We start from the raw sequence: 21,872 nt of genomic DNA, 5'->3' as shown, positions 1-21,872 counted from the left end.
GGTAAACAGAAGCTTCTCCCTCATGCTAGTAATATAACGTTTTTAGCTCACAGTCTAGTAAATTTTTACACTGTTATAGCAGGTCACTTACAGTTTATTATAGGTTACTAATTAATTTATTAAATAGAGTTACCCTAAATTAACTTTTAAATGACCAGATTAAGGAAATATTTTATCTGCAGCTAAAGATAAGAAGTTTTCGTCATGATCAAGCTTTTTCGATCAATTCTCAACTACTGTCCGATCAACTGCAAAAGGAACAAAAAGATGAGCATTTGCTGGGTTAATTACTCAATAATTTGATTTGTCACTGTGCAACAAAATTTAGTTACCAAGCCTTTAGAAAGTGGTGGTACTACTTTCAAAGTGTTTTCTAAATTTGATTGGAGTTACCATCTGGTGTTGTTGGTGAAACCACTGTTGAAAGTGAACTATTCCATTCTATGAGTGTGTACAATAATTAATGTGAATTCTACTTTCTGTTTGGAGGAACTTTCTCATTAACAAGTACTATGAGAAAGTCTTTTTAATGTAACAATCATTTCCTATTTTAAGAATCACATGACATAGTTCTTACTTCGACATCTGGAAAGTTCAAGTAGCTTTTAAGCAGATAGGTTAAAGAACGTACAATTCGTAAAATGGACCAACACTAAGATTCGCATAAAAAAGTTCTTTTTCAACATCTGGAAAGTTCAAGTTGCTTTTGTTGAGAAAATAAGTTTAATAGTGGAATGTCAAGTACTAAATTTGGTAAAGCTGGACGGCATAATAATATCACTCCATTCCTACCTAAATGATACTAGAAAATATCACATGAATCAATCATCTGGAAAGAAAAAAGACTATTGCATGTGCCGTATAAAAGTTGTTTGAGAAATACTCAGAACGTATAGATTGAGCTCGATCGCTAAATTCAAGAAATTAAATGCGTTCGTGTCAAAAAATTGCCCTCGCATGGCTGTGCTTCAGTAGTACTATATAAAGAGCTAGTACGAATTCTGGACATTCAGCTTTACGCAGATTCCAAGTTTGAATGCCCCTTCAATTTTTCAAATATTTACAGTCATTTTGAGAATAAATAACTCACTAAAACCCTTCATATTCTTCGTCCCAATGCGACGTGCATATAAGTATGCCACTACTCCTATTTGTTATAGGATCGAAATAATGAGTTATCAAGCTTAAACTAACAAAACAAATTTTGAACGGCAATAAATCCGATAACAAAACAGAAATCTATCAAAACAGACACAAATATTTAACGTGGTTTGGTAGAAAATATAAAATACCGAGAGAATAACCTCACAAAGAGGCAAATACAAGTGGTAGGCTAACATTTGCCCCGAAATTCTCCCCCTAAACAAAACTCTTAAACCCCATATGGTTACATTGTAGATGTTACTGAATGAGAAGTAAGGATCCTTCTAAAATATTTTCCTTCAAGAAAAATGACTAGCCAAATATGGAAGATTTATAATTTTCTTCTAAGAAAAGTAAAATTTAATTATGATAAATATGTTATTCTTTTCTTCAAGAGATAGAAAAATATGATAAAAAAATCAAGACAAATACCAAACACTATTGAGTGCTAATTGATGAATAACTGAGAACTTATGAGAGATAGAAAAGTGAAGCGCATTAGTAATATAGGAATCATGCATTAATTGCTAATGGTAACGACTGGTCAAAATTATGTTACGCTTTGATAAAAGAGAGAGAACTCCGAAGCAAGATATGGTGAGTGTTAGTTACTTGTTAGGATTAGGAGTTGCTCCTTTACAGGCCAATCATATAATCTGATAATATTACAAGATATTATTATTTTATTGATTGATTGCACAATAGAACCCAAACTTCCTCATTTGTTGTTTCTGTCAAACTAACGTTTAATTCCAAGTAAATCCTGACTTCACTTTGATATCACTGTTTCAATATGCAGATTTAGTCAATAATTAGTACAAAAAATTGTAAGATGGCTAACATCTGCGGTTCTATGGTGTAGTGGTTAGCACTCTGGACTTTGAATCCAGCGACCTGGGTTCGACTCCCGGTAGGACCTTATGGATAATCTTTTTTGTTGCTAAGCAAATTCTAGTTGTTACGCCAATGGGCCATATCATTCTACAGTGTAAGCCCATTTTGCAAAACTATAAGCCCAATAAGATTAATTCTTCAACAAAAAAGGTCCCATAAAGTTTTGGGCCACAAAGAAGGACCTGGTGGAGTGCATGAATAGGTTTTTAGGATCCCTATTTAAATAATAGTGGGAATTTATAAAATTTTCTAAAGTTTAAGCGCCTCAAAATCATCTGAAGTTTTAATCGCGGGTCTGGTTAAATGCATGTCAAATTCAAACCTTCGAAACATGCTAAACTTTGAGAAATTTTTAAAAACTGAATATGTTATAATAGCGGTGCTAAAAGTGGCTACCTAAGGTCATTTCTACGATGGGATTCTTCCTAAAATTTCCCTGCTAGAAAACTTTGTTTGTTATACCAATGTTATACACGAAGGCCAGATCTTCTACAGTCCAAAGCCCATTTTGCAAAATTACAAGCCCAATAAGATGCTTAAGAACGAAAAAGGTTCAATAACATTTTGGGCCAGAAAGAAAGCAACCTTCCTTGTTCGTTTTAAAGCCATTTGGGAAGTAAACATGAGAAAATTTTCCAATTCCCAATTCTCATCTAATCAATTATGGAGTATGTATAACAACTTCTCATTTTTCTCCCCTGGAAGGGGGTTTAAGGAAATATAAATATACTTAGATCAATCAATAGGAATTTTGTATTTATGTGAATGTAATTAAAAAAACTTGTTACAAACATAATGTACTCCAATATGAAGAAATCTAAATATAAGCTTCGGCAGACAAATTCAAATAATCTTAGGGAGACAGAAGATTGCACATCCGATCGAGTACCCATAATACTTGTTTCTTCTACATGGAAGAGTAAGCACATGGCAAACCTTTAGGGTTTAGATAAACAACTCTATGATTATTATTTTTCATTTATTTTGTTGTTGTTTTTTTTCACTTTATCCTTATTTAAAAAAAAAAAGGAAAAAAGGGTTTGGGGGTGAGTGTGTGAATAATTAGTGAACTCATATACCAAAGGTATACATCCTATTTATTAGGCAAAATACATAAGTTACCTTATACACTATGGACGAAATTCATGTTACACTTTTTTAGGAGGAAAATTAATTTACACACTCAACATTTATAGTGTGCCTAGAAACACTATTTTTTATAGCTGGCGTGCGTGTGTTTTACACCTAAAAAATGGCGAGTGCGTGTAAATTTTTTAGGTCTGGACCGTCACATGCCCACCCTTTTTATTTTTTAAATTTATTAAAGTCATTTCTTTTTATTTTTATTTCTAATTATTATATCTACAAATAATTCCAATCAGAATCGGAAGATCAGGTGCAATACCTTAGCTAGTGAACCTTCAAGAAATTGAAACAATTTCGCAGTAAAAGAGACACATCGACGGCTCTGTACTCTCTGTGTTCTGTGAAGGAGAACAAAGTGAGAGCAGTACAAGCTCGCTTGATGAAGCCTTGGTGGAACTAATGCGGATTTTAGTTCAATAAATCGACGTTCATAGTGAGCGAATTGATATCAGTGACAGAGGCAAGGGCGGCGCTGGTGGAGGAAGGTAGAATTCCGGTGCTGGTGGAGATCGTGGAGGTTGGGACACAACACTGAAATCCGTCAATTACCGGAACACCAGATGACTGAACCATGGTGATTTGCCGGAATGTCTTTTTAATTTGGAGAAGAAATTAAAACATGAATACTTGTCTATTTCATCTGCTGCCTAATTGTCTTGCATATCCTCAATTGCAATTACAAATCAGGAGGAAACAAATCACTCCTTCTATTCGGAGAAAACCCATCTCGAATTCTTCCCCAATTTTAGCTTCTACTTCTTCTTGTACGTCTTTTCCACCCGCTGAACTAAAGATGGGTTGGGGACGGGGTTACTTTTATTTGTTTGGTTTTTTATGAAAGAATTAATTAAGTAGGGTGTAAATTAATTATTTTCTGGAGTTATGACACGTGTCACGATCTTATTGGTGTGTGATATCACATATATTTTTAAAAAGTGGTCAACAAAAAAATAGTGTGTCTTGTAAACTTTGAAAAGGTCGAGTGAGTAAGATAATTTATGTCCATAAAAGGTGTATAACAGGGATTTGGTCCATAGTTCAGATGTTAACTTATGTATTTTGCATATTTATTATAAATCAAAATTATTTTAAAATATTATTTTCTATAGCTACATTTTATATTTAATAGCAAAATAGGTATTTATGGTATACACTATTATTGAGTCATGAAATACGTTATTTATATTTTCTCTGTCTTTCTTTCAGTTAACACACGATTCTCTCTCAAAATCTCAGCAAAAATTTTCTTCTTTCTCTCTATCTTCGAGCAAAATACCTTCTTCTAATCGTGATTTCTCTAGTCGAATCCTTTAGGGTTACTGCAATTGAAAATACCTTTACAACTTCAGCCAATTTACAGTGTGTATGCCAACATGAACGTTGGATGAATAATAGGGCAGAAGTTCTTAAAACGATGAATCGTCAATTTCTATATAGCTATGAGTCAGAATCGTCGGCGTCATCATCCACTATTGGCTCATCCTCTTAGGGGAACAGATTTGGCCATGGCGACGTCGGGGAAGATTTGAGGGCCGGATTTTTATTCATCTCCTTTTTTAGTTTTAATACAATGTATACAATATTTTGCTTGGCCGTAAAACGCCATCTTCGGTGAACTTTCTTCTCTTCTTTGCTATTTTAGTCACATATAATTATACAAATGTATTATATTATGTACAAATTCACTCAAATACATTGTATTTTTATATAAATACATTATTTTTCGCATGCATTTATTTATTTATTTATTCCGAAGGTCTGTATTTATTGAATACACCCGAATATTACTGCGTTTTAAGATTTTTTGTTGTTTGAATACGGTGAATTGAATACAATATATAATATTATACAATGCATACAGTCGAATTGAATAGAATGGTATACACCCTATTTTCTTAATTTTTTGTTGTTTGAACTTTGAATACAACTGAATTCAATATAGTGAAATTGAATACAATTCAATATTGCGATTTACGTTATTAAACACGAGTAATCACTATTTGTTTTAAGCGAATTACCTCACTGTATTTATAAATACATTCGCGCGAATACATGGAATACATAATTAAACATATGTAATCCTTGTTTTTTATCTCACTGTATTTATAAATGCAGTAGCGCGAATACATGAAATACAACACAATAGCAGCGAAATTTATGTAGAATTGACTTTGTTGAGTTAAATTAGGAGTGATACATGCTAATTGATCCTTTTTCCGTTATTAAGCAGCCGGACTCCCCTATTTTTTTTAGGTGAATTCAGCTACTGTATTTCTGAATACAGTAGCGCAAATATAGCGACTACAGTCGCTCAACTGGACACCCCTATATTTTAGGCGAATTCCACTACTATATTCATGAATACAGTAATGTGAATACAGACAGTCGTGTAACAACTAAATATTAGTTATATAAAGTAATTATATATATGATAGTTATAGAAAGTTAATAACCACTAAACAATAGTGGTTTCTGAAATTTTACTAAAAATAATATAGAACATTTGATAGGACTAAAAGTATTTGACGCTAGTAGAGTCATAATCACTAGAAGTTACGAAATTGAATGTTACAACAAATATCTGTAAAAGAAAGTGATTGAAACGCTAGAATAATTAATAAGAGACTTAAGAACTAACGATATAATTATCAGTAAGGTGTAAAAAAAATTATTGCGGTCTGTAGCGCCTGTCTTCGCATAAAAAGGAAAGGAACAAGCTTATCTCGTTTCTAAGCTGTTATTTCATTCTCTCATTTTTTGTCATGTGGTGATTGAAGATTGCTTATTTGAAAGGACAAGAAAGTAGGGGGAAAAAACAAGTAAATTAACGGCTTAAAACCCACAATTTTTATCATTGGGCTTGACTTGACGCGACGAAGCTGCTTGTTTCGTTGGCTGTTGGCGTTTGGGATGATATTAATCTCTGTGTCAATAATTCCAATTAATTAATGCAACGTTGCAATTATATTCTTGAATAGTATACAGTTTTTCTGGGACACCTTTGCCTTTTGCACCAACTCATATGGTGAATAAGCTGTCTTTGTACACTTTAGAAAGTTGGTCAACTATCCAATACGTTATATCTTGTTTTTAATTTTACGTATCAAATTTTCAAGAGATCTTTAAGACAATTGAAAATAAAACAAGCGATCTTTGTAGGATATTTTCTTTTATTTAACTGGCAAAAGATTATGTTTCTCTACCTTGGTACAATGGTACTATATGAATAACATGGCGTGGGACTTGATTTAGTTTCTGTTACACTTAGAGCCAACACGTTCAGGTTCTCTCTTTTGACTCTATCTAAAAAGTGAGAGCTAAAAAGATAATACTCGCTTCGTTTTAATATATGTAAACATATTTCGTTGTTAGTCGGTGTTGATCGTTTTTCATATTTAAAAATAATTTAACTTTATACAATAATTTATAAGCACACAAAATATATGTACCTCATTTTACACTACAAATTCAAAAATATTTTACTTTTTCTTAAGTTTCGTGCACAATCAAATATGTTTACGTAAATTGAAACGAAGGGAGTATAATTTTAATTTTCCGAAAATCCTAATTTACAATAGAAAGATTTTTCGCCATTTCTTTATTTATCTTTTCATTTGTTTTCGGTACAATGTTAGTCTTATATACAGATTACACTACTGTATCAAACTGTAGTGTCTAATATAATTGCCATATGTGGTTTTCTATAATAAGCCTGTGGCAAGCTAGGCTAAAGGACTTACCTTACTCAAATATATATAAATAGTTACACTGTCGAACTTCACATTAGCCAACTACCCAAAGGAGAGAACAATAATAATGATCACCTTAAGAATAAATTAATTATTATAGTCTAAGATTGTTATAATGTCTTCCGAACCCAAGTCAATCGTTACCCACTCTGTGATAAAACATTACAATAACAATGTACCTAAAGAAAAATGAGCAACATTATCACAACTTTCAGAACTTAAAAATATAAAAGATTAATTAACTTTTAGTTTTTATATAAATGATGATGAGTATCAACTGCACGGCTGCCGATAGATGTCACTACAATAATATAGACCGGGCAGCCAATTATTAATAATTCGATCGAAACAAATATTAAACCAGTATTAGTACACCAGAGCTAAAATTATAAATAAAGAATAGGTTAAGCTGAAGTGAATCTATTTTTTGGCCAAAATCTTCTTAATTCTCTCCCCTATGTTATAAGGAGTACTAATAACTTTGCTGCTCAACAAACTTTGTAGAAGACCGGCAACTTTTTTATATTTGAAAATTCATTAATTTTAGGCAAATACATAAATAGCCCCTTAAAATTGTATAATTTTTCATTTCAACACTCCAACAAAAAGTGGTTCCAATTAAACTCTTAAAGTATATCCATCATGTGTCAATTGAACACTTCATGCATACGTGGCACAAAAAGTAGTTTTTCACTTGTAATGGAACGCATAAGAAACTGAAATACAATTTATTGTCTTTCTCTTTTCCTTTTTATTCTTTACAAAACTTCCTTCTCACCTTTATCTATCTTCTTTCCCGTCATAGAAATTGTATGGGATAAAAATTAGTTTATAATAAATGGTCAAATATGTCATGGGCGGCTTTCCAGTCATGCCCCATGACCCCTTGGATGTGCCCCATGGTGTCCTGGCAAGCCTCCCAATGCCTAGTGCCATGGACGACCACGGGGTCTTGGCTGCGCCAAGTGACAAGTGCGTCTGTGCCTATGTCGCCCCACTGATAGCCCTCGCCAGCGTCCAGCCGCAGACAGATGCCAACAGCGACGCGCGCACAGACACCGATGCTAAAGACAAGGTTGCCGCCAACGGACATGCTTCAACCTTGTATAAATCTAAGTCCTTTTTTGTTGTAAATATAGAGTAGTTTTAATTCCTGCATTTCCATTTTGTCTCTCTAGCTTGGATATGTCAAGTCTTGTAACTTTGATTTTTTTTTTTTTGAAGCATTATTAGGGGGATCAAGTAATCAAACTTTCAGCAAGCAAATAATACTCTATACTGGTGTCTATCCCCCTCGACACTGTGTTGCTTTCTCTAATAGCTTTCATTAATGCAATCAAGCTTTCTTTCATTCTCATACTCTTTTCTGTTCTCTCAATTGATATTGACATTGGTTTTTTTCTACTGCACGGACATCAGTTGCTTAGTCTTACGTCACCTTTTCAAGAAATCTCAGAAAGACACCGCGTAACAGTTGGTATCAGAGGAGAATACTTGGGAGAGTGGAACAAACATCAAAGCCTACAAGAGCCTAATCGATGATTATCTTGCAAGTAAGGCGCCGAGGACGTCACTGATAAGTGTGAATTTTAACACTTTTTAGTACTTTCTTCCTTTAGTTTTAGCCCAAAAGTGTTGATTCATGTTCCCAAAACTAATAAAATTGTGTAAATTACAGACATGTTGGAGAATTGGACATTAACGAAGAATTCTAACTCAAAAGGAGTGTTCCAGCTCAAAAAGGCAAGAAGGAATGCAGCAAGCCAAAGTGCGGTGAAGCTCAGAGAATTTTTAGAGAAGTAGGGTCCGCATACTAAATGTGCGGCCGCAAAACATGATCGCACTGACAAGAATTCAAAAACTTCAGAGAATATGCAAAACGACCAAGTGTGAAGCCCTGCCAAAAGTTGTCACGACCCAAACCGATGGGCCATGACGAGTACCCGAGTCCTACCTGTCAAACTGTTACAACCCAAATTCGCATACCATAGATCATGCCGTAAGTTAGTCGACGTAAATCCAAAAAGGGATTATCTTTGAGATGATAAGAAGTTAATCCTATTGATCTTAAACAATATAAGGGTGTATAAGAGAAGTTAACAAGTATTTGAAGTTAAACAAATCAAGGATGTTGTAACCCGTATTTTCGGGTAACACTAGAGGTGATTAATTATCCAAAGAGGTCTTGTTTTAATATATTTGAATTATATAATATCCGCATCATAAGTCTTGAAGTCAAGCGAGTTATGAAACAAAAGTCGATAAAAGTTGTCGCAACTTAGGTTTATAATTTTACTTAAACTTTAGGTCAAATGTTACTGCATTTTTCTCCCAATGTGCTTGGAATTATGGGGTGATCTGCCTATCAAATTGAAGATCTATGAGTCTAGTTTCCAACGCATTAAACCGTTCATCGATACGATCTCGGAATAGAGAGATATTCGCGTTTTCGCGAGAGTGCGCCAAGCTGCTCTCTATGGGGCCCACAAAGGCGGTTTAAGACATATGGACATATATAAGATACCTCAACCCCGTTTTAAGTTATTATTTTTCAGTATATTCAGACCTTATAACCCTAAAAACAGTCTCTCAAGGTTCTCTCATGATCCAAGACCCAAACAAAGGGCAAACAACACAAATCAAATGTCGGGAATCCCGTGGCGCTAGTAAGTTTCTTGTTCTTCTTGTTGTTACTGATTTTTGTGTTGTTCCAGCTCATGTGGGAGGTTGTTTTAAGTGTTTTATGTCCTGTAAATACACCTTCAAGTTTTTAATATCAACCCTAGGTGATTTCAAGTCTTCTAAAGTAATTCTAGTGCCGAAAAACCCGAATTAATTGCTAGTTTCGCTTCCTTGTTCTTGTGGCAGAATTGAAGGGATATTTCGTGGAAAATTAAGGTCAAATTGGAGTTGTTCTTTCTGTTTAAAGGTAAGGAACCTCTTACTCTATATATATTTAAGATTATCCAAGTTGCAGCTAAGTCGTTGAAGCTAGAACTTGTGAAATATATATCGAAAGGCTTGGTAGTAATGTTGTTGGTTGGTGGACTGTTTTGGAGGCTCAATATGATTATTAATGATGTTGTTTGGGATGTTTGGTGATTGTATTGACTTGTGGGAAGTCATATAAATAGGGGAGGTGCTGTCCGTTTCATCGTAAAATAGGTTGTGGTCGATACATAATAGTTACGATGCTTAAACGATAATGATAGTGTCATTTGTCTTATTGTAGACTAAGGAGTCGTGACATTTGCATAGCTTGAGGTTGGGCAGTATATACAAGGTATGTGAGGCTATCCCCTTCATTCTTTTGCACGACTCCGATTGTACATAATGTAATGACGAGCTCCCAAAGATACTCTACTCTTAGAAGCTAGCAGTACTTACATTGCTGCCCTTCTTATGAAACGATTGATATTGATGTTACTTCTCTTATTCTTATATTATCGATGTTGTTGGTAGTTCCTGATTCTTATAAGATTCTTGATGAAGAGTTAATCCTAATAACATGTACGAAGGATACCAACCTTATGTCACTCCGAAAGGTTCAAAATGTGATTCCAATGAGTCCAGCATGCATCATTTATATGTATCTATTTTACTCTACCGAGCCGTGCTATAGTCGGCCGGGTACGGCACCTATTGTGCAACCACTGATCAGTTGGGTTTTACCGAGCTCCACGTGGCCGGGTACGATTCTACCGAGCCCTATGATGGCCGGGTACGTTTTACCGAGCCTATTATGGCCGGGTACGATATGATGATGGTGATGCCCACAAAGGCGTATGTTTTAAAAGTTTATGTATATATATGTATGTATCATGTATTTCATGTCAGTAGCCCTCAGAGGTACCCAGATGTCACAGGTTGTATATTCTCTATCCCTGTTTACATTACTGTTCTTACTTATGCTTTCTTGCCTCACATACTCAGTACTTTATTCGTACTGACGTCCTTTTTATTTGTGGACGTTGCATGTCGTGCTGCAGGTCCTGATAGACAGGTAGACGTAGCTCCCCCACCACAGTAGGCTGTCCAGTTCAGCGGTTATTGGCGAGATCCCTTTTCCGGACTTGCCATGGTCTTGGTATACATTTTTGTTATAGACATTATGGGTATGTCGGGGCCCTGTTCCGGCAATGTTGTAGCACTTATGTTCCTTTAGAGGCTCATAGATAGGTGTCGACTTATGTATGGTTTAGAATGCCTTTTCGGCTGATTTTTGTTGTATAGTCTTTCATGGCATCATGATAGCTCGTACCTTATATATAGTTTCTTGACAGTCTTGTCGTCCCATGTTATGTATGTTCATGACATTATCTTTCATTGTTGGATGTTCATGATCCATGTCTACTATTTATATTGATCTTGTCGGCCCTTAAAGATAATAAGGAAGGTTAGATAAAATGTACGTTGGTGCTCGGCAAGTATGGCCCGGGTGCTAGTCATGACCCTCCAGTTGGGTCGTGACAAACTTGGTATCAGAGCAAGTCTGTCCTAGGGGATGTCTATGAGCCGTGTCTAGTAGAGTTTTGATTATGGATGTGTAGCGCGCCACATTTATAATCAGGAGGCTACGTGACATCTAGGGTTGTTAGCTTCTTCCTGAATTTAGATCGTGCGTAGAGTTGAGTAGTAAGTGTTCATATCTAATATTCACCTTGTTTTCTTTCAGCGATGCCTTCGACTAGGAAGCAAGCAATTAGTAAACGGCTTGATACAGCTGTGGGAGAGGGTAACATTCAGGTGCCTCCAGCCAGAGCAGGCCAAAGTGAGGCTCAGAGTGAGATGCCGTCTCATACCTCTCCGTCTCCTCCAGAGGATATTAGGAGGCACCCAGTACATCCAGTTCCTCCGTCTAGCACTACAGACCATGATATGCACAGTGCGGTGCAATTGTTGACTAGCTTGGTAGCTGCTCAGGCTCAGAGGCAGAATACCGGTGCTGCTGATAAACCGATTAGTGCGAGAGTTCGTGATTTTATTAATCTAGACCCTCCAGTGTTTACCGGATCAGACCCCAAGGAGGACCCACAAACATTTATTGATCAGGTTCATCGTACATTGCGGGTTATGCATGCTAGTGATACGGAGGCAGTAGAGTTGGCTTCTTATCGGTTACGGGATTTAGCGATTTTCTGGTATGATAGTTGGGAGAGATCTAGGGGTCCGAACGCTCCTCCAGCCGTGTGGAAGGAATTTTCTGAGGCCTTTCTTCGTCACTACTTGCCAGTTGAGATACGACGAGCTAGAGCTGATAAGTTCTTGAACCTTCGACATGGTAATATGAGTGTACGAGAGTATAGTATACAGTTTGATTCTTTAGCAAGGTATGCTCCCCATATGGTGGCCGAGATGAGTGATAGGGTGCATCTGTTCGTGAACGGGTTGGGACCACATCTGATAAATGAGTGCACAACAGCCTCCTTGGTAGAGGGCATGGATATTTCCCGTATTCAGGCTTATGCCTAGACCCTAGAGGATCGTAAGCACCAGCAAAGGGCAGATAGGGAGCAGGATAGGGGCCAGCATAAGAGGGCGAGATTTGCAGGGTATTCTGATGAGTTCAGAGGCAGTATCAGGCCCCAATCTTCGAGGAGTTCGGCGCCACCTGTACCTAGTGCTCCTCCAAAGTTTCAGAGGCCTCGGTATGATCGATTTACCTATTCTGGTTCAGGTCAGAGTTTGAGGGCATCAAGCTCACAATTTCATAGAGATACTAGTCAGACGAGACCCCCAACACCTCATTGTGATCAGTGCGGCAAGGCCCACTTTGGACTGTGCCGTCGAGGTTCTGATGCGTGCTATTCTTGCGGACAGCGTGGCCATATGATGCGGGATTGTCCTAATAGAGGAGGTGGTGGTATGGCTTAACCGACTGGATCTGTGTCTGGTTCTTCCTCATCAGTTCGACCTCCAGCACAAGGTTTTCAACAGTCGACAGTTCGTGGTAGAGGTAGAGGTTCAGTGCGGAGTTCGAGTGGTGCTCAAAATCGAACCTATGCTCTAATAGGTCGACAAGATCTCGAGTCATCTCCGGATGTTGTTACAGGTATATTGTCTGTGTTTTCTTATGATGTATATGCGCTAATTGATCCAGGATCTACCTTATCATATGTTACACCCTTTGTGGCTAATAAGTTTGGCATTGAACCTGAATTGATAAGTAAACCACTTGCGGTATCCACTCCAATAGGAGATTCTGTGATTGCTAGAAGGGTATATAAAGGTTGCACTGTGATGATTTGTAGTCGTCAAACCTCGGCAAATTTATTTGAGTTAGAAATGGTTGATTTCGATGTGATAATGGGAATGGACTGTTTGGCCTCATGCTATGCAAATGTTGACTGTCGTACGAAGATGGTTAGGTTTCAGTTTCCTTGTGAACCCGCCATTGAATGGAAGGGGAACATTGCTACGCCGAAAGGTAGGTTTATTTCATTGCTACGCCGAAAGGTAGGTTTATTTCCTATCTTAAGGCAAGGAAGATGATCTCAAAAGGTTACATTTATCATCTTGTTCGCGTTAGGGATGCGGAGACGAAGCCGCCTACTCTACAATTAATCCCCGTGGTCAATGAATTTACAGATGTTTTCCCAGATGAACTCCCAGGCCTTCCTCCTGAAAGGGAGAATGAGTTTAGCATTGATGCATTGCCTGACACTCAACCGATCTCTATCCCTCCATACAGGATGGCCCCAGCAGAGTTGCGAGAGTTGAAGGCACAGTTGAAGGACTTGCTGGATAAGGGTTTCATTAGGCCTAGCACTTCACCTTGGGGTGCGCCAGTCTTGTTCGTGCGGAAGAAAGATGGGTCGTTAAGGATGTGTATCGATTATCGACAGTTGAATAAGTTTACAATAAAGAACAAGTATCCACTTCCAAGAATTGATGACCTGTTTGACCAACTCCAGGGTGCCAAGTATTTCTCCAAGATTGACTTGCATTCAGGGTATCATCAGGTGAGGGTTAAGGAGAAGGATATTCCAAAGACGGCCTTCCGGACAAGATATGGGCATTTTGAGTTCTTGGTGATGTCGTTCGGGCTAACAAATGCCCCAGCAGCTTTTATGGATCTCATGAATAGTGTATTCAGGCCCTATCTTGATGTGTTCGTGATCGTATTCATTGATGACATTCTGGTGTATTCTCGTTCGGAGGCGGAATATGCGGGCCACTTGCGGATAGTATTACAGACCCTTCAGGATCATAAGTTATATGCTAAGCTCTCTAAATGTGAATTCTGGCTGAACTCAGTAGCATTCCTTGGCCATGTGATATCTGATGAGGGTATTAGTGTCGACACTCAGAAGATCGATGCAGTGAAGAATTGGCCGAGACCTACAACACCGTCAGAAGTCCGCAGCTTCCTGGGGCTAGCAGGATATTATAGGCGGTTTGTAGAAGGGTTTTCCTCTATATCAGCACCATTGACTAAGTTAACACAGAAAGCTACCAAGTTCCAGTGGTCTGATGCTTGTGAACATAGTTTTCAGGAGCTAAAGAATCGATTGACATCCGCGCCAGTGCTCACTCTCCCAGAAGGAACAGAAGGTTATGTGGTATATTGTGATGCCTCAGGTATAGGTTTGGGGTGTGTATTGATGCAACGTGGGAAGGTGATTGCTTATGCATCAAGACAATTGAAGAAGCATGAAAAGAATTACCCGACTCATGATTTGGAATTGGCTGCAGTAATATATGCTTTGAAGATATGGCGGTACTACTTATACGGCGTCCATGTTGACATCTACATAGATCACAAGAGTTTACAATACATCTTCAAGCAGAAGGAGTTGAATTTGAGGCAGCATAGGTGGCTTGAATTACTGAAAGACTATGATGTCGAGATATTGTACCATCCCGGTAAAGCTAATGTTGTGGCAGACGCTCTCAGCCGTAAGTCAATGGGAAGCTTAATACATATTGAGGCAGGTAGACAAGGGTTGACCAAAGAGCTTCACCAGCTGGCCAATATGAGAATCAGATTGTTGGACTCTGATGATGGAGGTGTTACTGTACAGAATACAGCAGAATCATCTTTGGTAGCCAAGGTAAAAGCACGGCAATATGAAGATCCTACCTTAGTAAGATTGAGAGAGGGAATTCAGCAGTGTAAGATTACAGCTTTCAAGATCGGAGGAGATGGGACACTGAGATACCAGGGCCGATTATGTGTACCTAGTGTGGCAGGGTTACGAGAGAAGATTATGATTGAGATTCACCAGTCCCGATATTCTATCCATCCTGGCTCGACAAAGATGTATCATGACGTTAAAGAGCAATATTGGTGGGATAACATGAAGAAGTCTATTGTAGAATTTGTAGCCCAGTGTCCTAATTGTCAACAAGTAAAGATCGAGCATCAGAAACCTAGTGGATTGATTCAGAATATAGAGATTCCGACCTGGAAATGGGAGGTGATTAATATGGACTTCATTATTGGATTATCTCGCTCTTATCATAAGTTTGACTCCATCTGGGTGATAGTTGATCGACTTACAAAATCTGCCCATTTTCTGCCAGTTAAGACAACTTACACGGCTGAAGATTATGCGAAGTTGTATATCAAGGAGATTGTTAGGCTTCATGGTGTGCCGGTATCTATTATATCAGACCGAGGAGCTCAATTTACGGCTAACCTTTAGAGGTCTTTTCAGAAGGGTTTAGGCACACAAGTAAATCTCAACACTGCATTCCATCTGCAGACTGACGGACAGGCTGAACGTACCATCCATACGCTTGAAGATATGCTACGAGCATGTGTTCTAGATTTCAAGGGGAATTGGGATGACCATCTGGCACTTATAGAATTTGCCTACAATAATAGCTACCATTCCAGTATTAAAATGGCCCCGTATGAGGTACTGTACGGGAGGAGATGTAGATCACCAGTTGGATGGTTCGAAGTCGGTGAGACAGAATTATATGGGCCAGATTTGATTCACCAAGCCATTGAGAAGGTGAAAGTGATACAAGAGCGACTGAGGATGGCACAAAGCAGGCAAAAGTCTTATTCCGACATCCGGCGTCGTGATCTGGAATTTGAGATTGGTGATTGGGTTTTCCTGAAGATCTCGCCGATGAAGGGTGTTATGCGTTTTGGGAAGAAGGGTAAGTTGAGTCCGCGGTATATTGGGCCGTACAAAATTCTTCGACAAATTGGACAGGTTGCTTACGAGTTAGAATTGCCATCTGAATTGGAATTTGTCCACCCGGTATTCCATGTATCTATGTTGAGGAAATATATTGGAGACCCTTCTCGGGTCATCCCTATCAAAGATATACAAGTTACAAAGGATCTATCATATGATGAAGTGCCAGTGGCTATATTAGATCGACAAGTCCGCAAGCTGAGAACAAAGGATGTAGCTTCCGTGAAAGTATTATGGAGGAACAAGAATATAGAAGAAATGACATGGGAAGCAGAAGAGGAGATGAAGTCTAAATATCCTTACCTATTCCAGAGTGAAGATAACGAGGATGCTGGGGGAAAGAAGGACGCATTATAAGGTGAAATGGCTCTATGAGGTAAGCAATAGCTTGTGAATACTCTTTTTTTTAATACAAAATGGTAATATGCAGATAATGTACATATCCATAATACTTTGTATAGTCTTGTAAGGCCATAGGTTAGGTTTAACTGCTTGCAAGTTTGGCTAGTGTCCATTTTATAGGGAAAACTCAGCCGGAAATCTCCGTCGGAATCCACAATGAGTTAGACACCCCATAAACCCTTACATTCGAGGACGAATGTTCCTAAGGGGGAGAGGGTGTTACAACCCAAATTCGCATACCATAGATCACGCCGTAAGTTAGTCGACGTAAATCCAAGAAGAGATTATCTTTGAGATGATAAGAAGTTAATCCTATTGGTCTTAAACAATACAAGGGTGTATAAGAGTGGTTAACAAGTATTTGAAGTTAAACGAATCAAGGATGTTGTAACCCATATTTTCGGGTAATACTAGAGGTGATTAATTGTCCCAAGAGGTCTTGTTTTAATGTATTTGAATCATATAATATCCGCATCATAAGTCTTGAAGTCAAGCGAGTTATGAAACAAAAGTCGATAAAAGTTGTCGCAACATAGGTTTATAATTTTACTTAAACTTTAGGTCAAATGTTACTGCATTTTTCTTCCAATGTGCTTGGAATTATGGGGTGATCTACCTATCAAATTGAAGATCTATGAGTCTAGTTTCCAACGCATTAAACCGTTCATCGATACGATCTCGGAATAGAGAGATATTCGCATTTTCGCGAGAGTGCGCCAAGCTGCTCTCTATGGGGCCCACAAAGGCGGTTTAAGACATATGGACATATATAAGATACCTCAACCCCGTTTTAAGTCATTAGTTTTCGGTATATTCAGACCTTATAACCCTAAAAACAGTCTCTCAAGGTTCTCTCATGATCCAAGACCCAAACAAAGGGCAAACAACACAAATCAAATGTCGGGAATCCCGTGGCGCTAGTAAGTTTCTTGTTCTTCTTGTTGTTGCTGATTTTTGTGTTGTTCCAGCTCGTGTGGGAGGTTGTTTTAAGTTTTTTATGTCCTGTAAATACACCTTCAAGTTTTTAATATCAACCCTAGGTGATTTCAAGTCTTCTAAAGTAATTCTAGTGCCGAAAAACCCGAATTAATTGCTAGTTTCGCTTCCTTGTTCTTGTGGCAGAATTGAAGGGATATTTCGTGGAAACTTAAGGTCAAATTGGAGTTGTTCTTTCTGTTTAAAGGTAAGGAACCTCTTACTCTATATATATTTAAGATTATCCAAGTTGCAGCTAAGTCGTTGAAGCTAGAACTTGTGAAATATATATCGAAAGGCTTGGTAGTAATGTTGTTGGTTGGTGGACTATTTTGGAGGCTCAATATGATTATTAATGATGTTGTTTGGGCTGTTTGGTGATTGTATTGACTTGTGGGAAGTCATATAAATAGGGGAGGTGCTGTCCGTTTTATCGTAAAATAGGTTGTGGTCGATACATAATAGTTACGACGCTTAAACGATAATGATAGTGTCATTTGTCTTATTGTAGACTAAGGAGTCGTGACATTTGCATAGCTTGAAGTTGGGCAGTATATACAAGGTATGTGAGGCTATCCCCTTCATTCTTTTGCATGACTCCGATTGTACATAATGTAATGACGAGCTCCCAAAGATACTCTACTCTTAGAAGCTAGCAGTACTTACATTGCTGCCCTTCTTATGAAACGATTGATATTGATGTTACTTCTCTTATTCTTATATTATCGATGTTGTTGGTAGTTCCTGATTCTTATAAGATTCTTGATGAAGAGTTAATCCTAATAACGTGTACGAAGGATACCAACCTTATGTCACTCCGAAAGGTTCAAAATGTGATTCCAATGAGTCCAGCATGCATCATATATATGTATCTATTTTACTCTACCGAGCCGCGCTATAGTCGGCCGGGTACGGCACCTATTGTGCAACCACTGATCAGTTGGGTTTTACCGAGCTCCACGTGGCCGGGTACGATTCTACCGAGCCCTATGATGGCCGGGTACGTTTTACCGAGCCTATTATGGCCGGGTACGATATGATGATGGTGATGCCCACAAAGGCGTATATTTTAAAAGTTTATGTATATATATATGTATGTATCATGTATTTCATGTCAGTAGCCCTCAGAGGTACCCATTTGTGGACGCTGCATGTCGTGCTGCAGGTCCTGATAGACATGTAGACGTAGCTCCCCCACCACAGTAGGCTGTCCAGTTCAGCGGTTATTGGCGAGATCCCTTCTCCGGACTTGCCGTGGTCTTGGTATGCATTTTTGTTATAGACATTATGGGTATGTCGGGGCCCTGTTCCGGCAATGTTGTAGCACTTATGTTCCTTTAGAGGCTCATAGACAGGTGTCGACTTATGTATGGTTTAGAATACCTTTTCGGCTGATTTTTGTTGTATAGTCTTTCATGGCATCATGATAGCTCGTACCTTATATATAGTTTCTTGACAGTCTTGTCGTCCCATGTTATGTATGTTCATGACATTATCTTTCATTGTTGGATGTTCATGATCCATGTCTACTATTTATATTGATCTTGTCGGCCCTTAAAGATAATAAGGAAGGTTAGATAAAATGTACGTTGGTGCTCGACAAGTATGGCCCGGGTGCTAGTCATGACCCTCCAGTTGGGTCGTGACAAACTTGGTATCAGAGCAAGTCTGTCCTAGGGGTTGTCTATGAGAACATCTGTCAATAAACTGCTGAATCATGTGAATAACATATATGATGAAACATGGCTAAAGACATACACACACACACACACACATATATATATATATATACACGGAATACAGTAGGGCGAGCCGACAAGGCTGTTATGGACAACTATATATCAAAATAGAAGCCGACAAGACCACATACTATCAAACTATACATGATTGTCTATAGACCTTTAATAGAGTGTACAACTATATAAAATACGGAACTGGGCCCCATCATACCCATATATATATATACAAAAGTATCGTACCAAAACCCAATAGCAGCTCCGGATCAAATGGAGCACACCAACTCTTGCTGAGCAAGGATCCTAAGAAGGGGGATCGTCAGTCTATCTACCTGCACCTGTGGGCATGAAACGCATGCCCCAGGCAATAGGGGTGTTAGTACGAATAATGTACCAAGTATATAAGGCATGAAAATCAGTACATAAAGGACATAAAAGAAACATGGAGTAAAGGACTCCACCTGTAAGTCTAGATAGCTCTGTGAATCTTAAAACATTTATAATGTCATGCATGTGTGTATAAATGTCATATCATGTATAGGTATATGCATACCTAATATCATCAAGCCTCTGAGGGCATCCCATCATATCATCTCGACCTCAGTGGGCGAAATCATCGACGTATACCAACTGATCAGGTGGTGGTGCGTATATAACGTTGTAACCTTTTCCCATACCCCATACACATATAATATACGTATATATAACGACATCTGGTCATGGATCAATGTACATGTATAAATGAATGCAATGCATAATGAAGTAAGTCAATAAGATCTCTCGGAATATCATAAGATCAATATGCCTTCGGATAAACTTTATCAACCTATGTATTTTGCTCAGACCCATGAACACACGATATAATAATAAGATACATGGAGAATCAAGAACATAGGTACCCCTAGTACTTCTATGAATAGAGGCATTTATGAAAGTTGTGTGTTTACTCGTTTCGTTTGCATCATATGGATCATGCCAAAAGGAAAGAAGGGATAACCTTAACATATTTTATAGAAACATGTCTAATAATAATGCTAAACTCAACTTACTGCACCTTAATCTACAACAAGGACAGTGAAGCTATTGTCAAGTTACGAATGACTCTCTCATTTATATAACGAAAGTAACTTAATCTGTAACAAAACAAAAAACGGGCAGCATTTCCCCTGATTTTTCTGCTCCCTCAATCCTACTACGAGACAACACCACAATACAATCAACAACTCAAAAACAACCTAACTACAATTCGGGACCTTTAATACAACAAAACCCCCAAATATACCATAACACACCTAATCAACAAGTTATCAATTAGCCTGAAACTGCAACGACGAGCGACCATCCCACTATACTACCAAGTGTGGCATTTCTTCATGCCCTTTATCCTTCCAAACTCCATAAATGAGCAGCACAAGAGGCCAACACGAGTGAAATACAAAACAGTCTACTACAAGTAAAATAAATCGAACTCGCGGCTTGCGATCACCGTCCCGTGAGTTCTAACTATTAAAAAATGAATTTATCAACCTTTCTTGATATATAAAATATTAAACACAGAAAGTAGGCATTTTCTTAATTATGAAGTATCTTCCAAAACTCAAACTACAAAGAAAAAGAGAGGCGATATAGCGATACTTAGGTCGTAGGGATCGTTCTAATGTTATCGCTTCTTGATTTCGTACCCGGGATGTTAATCTTTTTTGAAACCCTTGTAGAGATCTTAAGGGTAAGTTTATGGTCTTATTTTGGTCGTGGTCTGTGGAAAAATGAAGAAAGAGACAACATAAGGGATGTATATATCCACTTTTGAAAAGTCAAAGAGGCGTTAGCTTGGCACCCTAACATTGACCCTTCTTCCGATGCTTATATCTTTTTATCCGAATGTCGTGTGAAAGAATGGTTAAGAGCGTTGAAAACTACATTCCAAGACCTTCAATGTGGTATATAATATGTCCAAAAAGACCTCATATAACACACGAAATGTATTGCTCAAAAATCTCTATTACAAGGCAAATCCTTAGTCGGTTTTTCCGCAACTTAAATCGGATTTTCCCCAAACTTTATATTTTATTTTCAAATATCATATATATTCATATTATGACTTTAAACTCATTTAAATCATGATTAACAAGTCTCGTATTCATTATACGTCACCTTGGGACGCATAGGGTGTAACAAAAGTGCACCCGTAGATGGAATTTTGTGGCCGCAGAAGCTGAAATACAGCCGCAGATGGAATTGTGCGGCTGCAGAATCTCTCCACTTGCAAAAGCCAAGCAAAGTACGGACTTCACATAGAATTGTGCGGCCGCAGAACCTCCCGAAGGGTATTTTTGTCAGCAAATTTTAGGCCACTATAAATAGATGAGAAACACTTTTTAGGGCAAGTTTTGTAATATTTTGAGTTGTAGCAGTTATATTTTACTATTTTGGGTAATTAGTGACTATTTTGGGTGAAGAATTATTAGTTTTATTAATTTAATCTTATTTTATGGCTTTAATTAGTTCTTCTTTATTTTCTTTAATTTCTAGTATGAGTAGCTAGATTTTCTCTAGGGTTGTGCCCCAACCCTAATGTGTAAACCTTATGAGCCATTAATTTAATGCTTGTTTATGATTGAGTATTTATTATTTAGTCTTTTTCATGCATTATTTCTAGAATTAATGGTTGC

At 37.9% G+C, this 21,872-nt stretch overlaps 1 non-coding gene across 1 annotated transcript; it reads left to right on the top strand.

Moving 5' to 3' along the window:
- The first annotated feature begins 1,990 nt into the window (after nt 1–1,990).
- TRNAQ-UUG (transfer RNA glutamine (anticodon UUG)) lies at nt 1,991–2,062 on the top strand. Its single transcript has one exon. It is a non-coding gene; the product is annotated as a tRNA-Gln (tRNA).
- Nucleotides 2,063–21,872: the final 19,810 nt, after the last annotated feature.

Source organism: Nicotiana tabacum, chromosome 4 (assembly GCF_000715075.1).
Source record: "Nicotiana tabacum cultivar K326 chromosome 4, ASM71507v2, whole genome shotgun sequence".
In the NCBI taxonomy this organism is placed as follows: Eukaryota; Viridiplantae; Streptophyta; class Magnoliopsida; order Solanales; family Solanaceae; genus Nicotiana; species Nicotiana tabacum.
The sequence above is the reverse complement of the archived record's forward strand: the minus strand, read 5'-3'. Positions and strand labels throughout refer to the sequence as shown.